Source organism: Rutidosis leptorrhynchoides, chromosome 5 (genome assembly GCF_046630445.1).
Source record: "Rutidosis leptorrhynchoides isolate AG116_Rl617_1_P2 chromosome 5, CSIRO_AGI_Rlap_v1, whole genome shotgun sequence".
In the NCBI taxonomy this organism is placed as follows: Eukaryota; Viridiplantae; Streptophyta; class Magnoliopsida; order Asterales; family Asteraceae; genus Rutidosis; species Rutidosis leptorrhynchoides.
Genome location: NC_092337.1, coordinates 396,661,728 through 396,669,110, shown reverse-complemented (window position 1 = coordinate 396,669,110; position 7,383 = coordinate 396,661,728).

Genomic DNA, 7,383 nt, shown 5'->3' with positions numbered 1-7,383 from the left:
ATTTCTTTCGTTTATAATTTTTTTTTAATGTGTAAATATTCATAAGTATTTATTTTCGACTAAGAACTTTTGAATATGATTAGTATAAGAATATGAATAACAAGAGAAATAATCTTAAACTTTTAACTCTATTGATCTTAATTTAAAAAATAATATTAAAATGACATGTAAGTATACAAACAAAATTTAGAGACTCAATTTGTAATTGAATAATAAAAAGAAGTCTTAAATTTAAAACAGACATGTGAATTTTATCAACAAGGGAAACAAGTTTAGTCGGGCTTCATTAGATATAGGGTAATTTCATTACTTTTTGCATTTCATATGTTCTGTTGGTTAAATCTACAAGAGGTCAAGGAAATTACAATTGTTTGTTATTATAAATCTCTTATGATTTATATTTATTATATTTATATTATATATGCAAAAACTGATGAAAACATATTGCATCTTCATTTGATTCACTGTAAAGTTTATATATTTTTTTTGAACGGTGATATCGACATCGAATGCTTTCATTTGTCACTCACACACGCGTTAGGAGGAAACTCAATTCGCGACGATGTTGGTAGTACCATCGAAGGTTGGGAAAACCCCCCCAGAGACCTTCCTAAATCGCATTAATGTTGACAGTACCATCAAAGGTTGTAAGGTTTATATATATATATATATATATATATATATATATATATATATATATATATATATAAGATGAAAAAGGTGAGTATTTCTTCTTAGTCACTTGTACGGTTGTATCTTTGAACTCACTAGCTCTCTTTTATCAGGTACTCCTATTACTTAAATTAAATTAAATTAAATCCCCCACTATTCCTATCTTATCCTGCTCTCATATCCTATCCTATCCTATTCTATCCTACTATACATTAAAAGAGAGTTTTTATTAGGTAATAAATGTTTTCAAAACTCACTTAATCACCGTTAGATTAAAAAATTACGTTAAGGTACCCTTAATCTAATGGTCCATATTCATCTCTTGTCATTATTACATAATAAATCAATTTGCTTCTTTCAACTACCTAAAATACCCTTTTCATCCAAAACCCGGGACACGGGAGCTTCTATGAGAATCGGGGTTTCATTCAAAACATTGGGAGTATCAGATGTTGAACCTTTTCACATGCGAAATTAGTGAATCAAAAATCGAAACGTATCAGATGCAGAATAGACAATTTCTTCTTCAAACTTCTTTAAATCAGGTTAGAAAACCGTTTAATTAAAACTCTAAATCTACGTCTCTATATTTTCAAATTCAATTTCATTCTCAAATACGAATTTCAATGGTGATGATCAAGAGACCTTGCATTCGATCAACATTCAATTTTGTATATTTTGATTTGTTGCTTCTATGAAATCGATTTGTTCACCATGATCTTCAAGTATGTCGATTTTGATTTATCTTTTTAATTTAGGGTTCTTACGTTCGACTATAACATCAAGTATAAGTATGCCAATTTCATTTGATTTAAATTTTAAATATTGTGAGTTTTTTATAGGTGACAATTTCCCCTGAAGTGACCTCAAAATCCAAATGCATAGCTATATTAAAATTTAAAATGTTTGACTAAGAAGTATGTGACTTCACACATGGGTAATCGGCGGTTGGCTTATGATGGTAAAAAGAGCGCATTTACTGGTGCTGCTGGATCACCGCCTTTAGCGTCCAAAGAATTAGTTGTTACTCTCCTTGATAATGAAGATGGGTATATACACTTTGCCATTCATTTATAGGCTGCATTTTTGTGTTTCAGTTTGCAAAATTGATTACCTGATAGTGGTAATATTCATTCTTTTACCGTATGTAATTTGCCTCTTTTAGTTGCATTGTAGTATTATTAATTGTTGGGTTTTGGTGGGGTTGTTTGCAGGTATTATTATTTTAACTACGGGCTGCAACATCCTTACTTTCAATTTTCAGGTGAGCTATGATTTTAGTCATTCTATTTTATGTTTGTTTTTAATCATTTTGTTGTGCTTGCTGTTTGTTATTCTATATTCCTTTCTTTAGTTTCCCTATTTGTTCTGCTTTATGTTATTACTCATAGCGTCTTTGTTGATGGTAACTTTTTAACTATCAGGAAAGTACAATAGTAAATGAGTGAATATTTCTCCTTATATACTTGAAAAGGATGTAAAAACATACAAATCAAAGTGTGAGGCATCGATAGATGAGCTCCATAATACAGTAAAAGAACTTGTAAAATAAAAAAAGGAGATATAAGCAAAGTATGTGTTTTGGAAAGCATGGCTCGCATGTGGAAGCATAATCAGATTATTGGTGGATCCGAATCAGAATCTGAAACTGATTCCGAAGATCGCCATGTAATTTCGGATTATGTTGTTGAAGAACAAGAACAACAACAAGAAGAAGAGGAAGAGGAAGATTTTGAAAATTGGATGGAATTAGAAATTGGATTTATGAGGCTGACATAGGCAAGAGTCCTTGGCTAACAATGAAAGCGGTTTGTGCGCTTTATCGGAAGCAGACAGATGAAGAAAGGAGATTGAGAAATACTATATTTGATAATGATGTCGGCTTCGATCAGGCTGATGTCCTACGTGCCAGTAAACTTGCAGAATTTTTGACAAAGGGAAATCCAAATCTTGATTTGAATGTTACTGTTCAACATCTTAGGAGTAACTACAAGGCTGCAGATGGTGAAAACCTGTGCAAGAGCTATACATACATTCGGGCTGGACGATATTTACATTCTAATAGGTTGTCAGATATTATCCAGATAAGTTTTCACGATGAGCACTTCTTGCTCGGATTTGGAATTGTGTGCTGAAATCATTACTTGTGTTGACGTTGTTGGTTTGATGAATTAAGCTACTTTCGTTAGACATGACAAATTGATCCTTTTGTAGATGATTAAAGCTCAATCGAATGTTTTGACCCAAAATCAACACCGAAGGTTTGATACCATATTGCAAAACTGAATTGAAAATGATAATGTTTGTTGATTAGTTTAATTGTATATTACAGTGATCTTGTTGACTTATTTATACAGAAGTTTACATGTCTAACAAAGGCAAGGAGCCTATGATAATTTGAAACGAATCCATTGATGTAAATAAAGGCATTAGTCATGTGTTTGTTGTGAAAGAAAAAAACTAACACATCAGTCATGTATATGTTGTGAAAACATAAAAGAAGCAAGACTATAGAAGTTTTACCACTAAAGGATTCAACTAGAATTAAAATATAGAGACTCCAAACCGAACATTTATGAACTCCATAGACGAAATCTATAAATTACTCATAATTTTAAATATTAATATTTAATATAACATATTAACATATAATAATAATAATAATAATAATAATAATAATAATAATAATAATAATAATAATAATAATAATAATAATAATAATAATACTCTGTATACATAATGAGAGGTGATCCTCAGACACCACTTTTTGATTCATCTACACTTATTTACTATTATACTCTTAACTATACTTAGAATAATAATATAAGTTCAACTTTCTTGATTAATTTAGAGGTATAACTGTAAATTTATGGGACGTAAGTGTAGAAGAATCAAAAAGTGGTGTGTAAAATAATAATATATAGTTTTGCTAAGGAAATAAAAAGGGCTTGTTGGTGTTGGTTTTGGGCGACGCACACAGCAAGAGAAACATGATATTTTGCTTTCAATTACTTAAATTTCTTAAGGGGTGTTTGGCTTTGCATTTTGAAAATTGATTATGCATCTTAGATAATTATAATCAAATAATCATCTGCTAAAAAAGTGATTTTGATAAATGGTGTTTGGATTTGATTATGTTGTTTGATATCGTAATAATCAAATAATTAATTTGTGAGTGTTTGAGAAATTTATGTTATTTGATATTTTAACATGTAAAATTACTAGAGGGGACATTCCTTTAAAGTAATCAAATATGCAAAATTAATATCTAACGATATATTTGTATGAATTGTACATTAAAATATAATATTATAAATAAAAGATAAAATTATCCATTTCATCTTTGTGTTTTATTTTCTACATTTTTTATCATTAAAAGCATTTTAAACTCCCAATTTCATCCCTCACTCTAACGAAGGTTAACCGAGTCCGTTAAAACTATGCACAGGGACTATGCACGTAATCTTCAACTAATGAGAGGAAGAAGGAATTGTTTTTTGTAATTTAATTAGTTAAAGATTACGTGAATAATCTCTGTGAATAGCTTTAACGGACTCAGTTAACCTTCATTATGGTGATGGATGAAATTGGGACTTAAAAATGGTTTTAAAGATGAAAAATGCAGAAAAAAAATACATGTGTGAAACGGGCAAAAAGTAAAAAATACAAGGACTCAATGGGCAAATTTGTCTAAATCTATAACTTCTATTAAATCTCTAAAATGATGATATAATCATTTCACGATTTAACTCTTCATTTTGTTAAAACTTGTCATTTATAAAAATATGAATGATGTCATTAATCTTAATTAATTTAGAATTAAAATATAATTATTTACTAAAAATCTATCTATAATATCTAATAAATCTCGATAATAATGATGTCATAAATAAAGATTATTCAAGCTTAAATAAAATAATAATAAAAAATAGAAAAATTCTAAGACTCACATGATGATGTTATTAAAATAATTAATTGTATTTAATAATAATATTAACATGTCAATTGTAAAATACATGAAACATTATGTACAACCTTATGATAAAACACCTCCAAAATCATATGTACAATATTAGTAGCATTATGTACACTCGTATAATAAAACACATCATGACCATATGTACAATTTTGAAGTATTATGTACAACCTTATGATAATACACTCTTATGATCATATGTACAAACTTTGTAACAAATTGTACAATCTTTTATAAAATACCTTATGAACATATGTATAAACTTTGAAGCATATTGTACAACTTTTATATAATAATTGTATTTTAATTTTTTAAATAATTTCATGAGGCATTTGTTATTACTAATAATTATTATTAAAAATATAAATACTTCATTTTTAAACAAACTTTATTATTATACTTATAATAACTATAACTATAATTATTATTATATTATTATTATTATTCAAATACATGTTCTCTTTACGAGATTAATTACGTTACATATTTATGCGAAATATATGTCTCAATAAAAAGTTGTAATGTAGGCTTTTATGACAAAGAAAATAATAATTGTAATGAAAATTGGAAGAGAATGGTGTGAGAATAAATGTAGTTCATTCCCACTAAAGTAAGTACATCAATATGTTTGTAAAAACAACGAGAAGTTTCTTAGTCCGAATCCGTGGTTCTACGGGTCATTAAAGTAAATACTTTTAACATCTACATTCACTTAATACCTAAAATATATCATTAAACCGTTTCGTTAAATAACTCCGTGATTCTACGGGTCATTTCACTAGTAGTAAACAAAAATTTACCCCTCAACATTATGTAAGTACCATTTAACCTCTATTTAAGTAGAGGTATATGCAGATGGCTCTTTTTTTTTCTCATCCAAAAAACCCCTCTACCTTCAAACCTTCATTTCCAAATTCAATTCCTATCAAACAATTTAACAATTCAAATCACAATCCTCATCTCTTTCAATCAAAACACTCAAACAAATTGATTCTCAACTATTCTAAAAGTTCGACCATTTTCATCGGCAATCTTTTCAAGCTAGTTGATCCCACAACCATCAACAATATTTTCTAAAAGTTTGGCATCATTACTGGAATTTCATAGAAACTGGATCGATCTTTTGCATTTGTTCATTTCGAAAATTCGTTTCAAGCAACCTGTTCAATCAACCATAATGGCAAATACCTCAAAGGTCGAAACATCTATGTGGGTTTCGCCAAAAACGAGTTAAACACAATAATACTTCCAGATCCCTTCATTCAACTTAACACAAACAAAATTTCCAATTCACCCGTTTACATTTCTCCTAATCAATCAACCTGTGCACGTCTAAATCTAACCGCAATGGTTATTGACAAAATCCTATCAAAGCAAGTAAGTTAATCAATTGGCTTAAGAGCAGATCTATAATTGTAGAATCAATTTGTTCATGGGGCTCGTTCGCATACATCATCCAGTGTAAAGATATTGAAAGTTTCAAACATTTAAATTTAGGCCCTTCATTGAACGTTCTGGAGTTTCTAGAAGTTGTTCCAATGGTTCAACGAACAAACAGGTTTACAAGAATTGTAAAAGTGGGTATTAGAGGAATACCCTTTGACTGCACTTCTCCTGAATGCACAATTGAAGCTGTGAAAAATATTGGTAGAATCACTCATGTCGATCGGGACACACACAATCTCCTTAATCCACAAATCACGTACGCCCTTATCGAATCTAACGAACCTGGTAAAATTGGTCAATTCGTTTTTGCAAAATTAGAAGATGAAACCAGTTGTAAATTATGGATTGAAGAAATCATTCAAGATGACCCAATTGAAATCATATCAGAAGAATTAATTGAAGAACATAACAAACTCTTGACTACTATTGTTGATAAGAAATCAAACCATGGCAAAAACGTTATTCACTTACCGGAATCGGAACAGGTCATATTGGAAACACCTCCGGCGTCTTCACCTGTGGGCCCACCAATTTCAATCTTGAAAAATCCAACCGTTGGGGTCCAGATCCCTATTTACGAAAATTCTAAAAAGCCAACCAACCCTGATTCTTTTTTAACCAAAGGAATTGCACTTGTCAATGGAAAAGGTAAACTTTGCCTTATCTAAAGAAAAAACCAAAACTGCAGATGATTTTAAAAAAGAATCTTTTTGTTTCTTTTAACAAAAAAGAGCACCAAACCCCATTGACTAATAAAGGGTCAAAAGATATCGTGTCTTCACCTAACAAAAAGAATACTCCCTTCAACTACAACCTAAATGAGTATCCTACCCTTTCCCATTCAAACTCTTCACCATAAAACATTCCAAATCCCTCAACCACCGTTATCTCTCCAACTTCCAAAAACCCTCTCTCATTAACAAAGACGTGTCCTATGCTAAGAAAGTAGTAGGTTCAATCGATCAAGATCAGTGCATAAGCGAATATTGTAAAAATTTTTGTGAAAAAGTCAAATAGAATTGTTCTTTAATCAACAAGACTAATGAAGCTTTTATTGATGAAAGAGAACAAAGAAATCTACTAACCTCAATTGGATCGATGAAACACCCAATTTAACTCAAGCATTTGACACTACTAGTGAGATTAACCACGTAATAGGCCACGAAACATCACACAAAAAGAGCAAGGTCAATGCCAAAAAATTTGGTGCAAAGAAGTTAACTTACAAAGAAGAGATGCAAAATGTTAGCTACATTATGCAAGATATGGTAGACGAGGAGTCTCCGAAG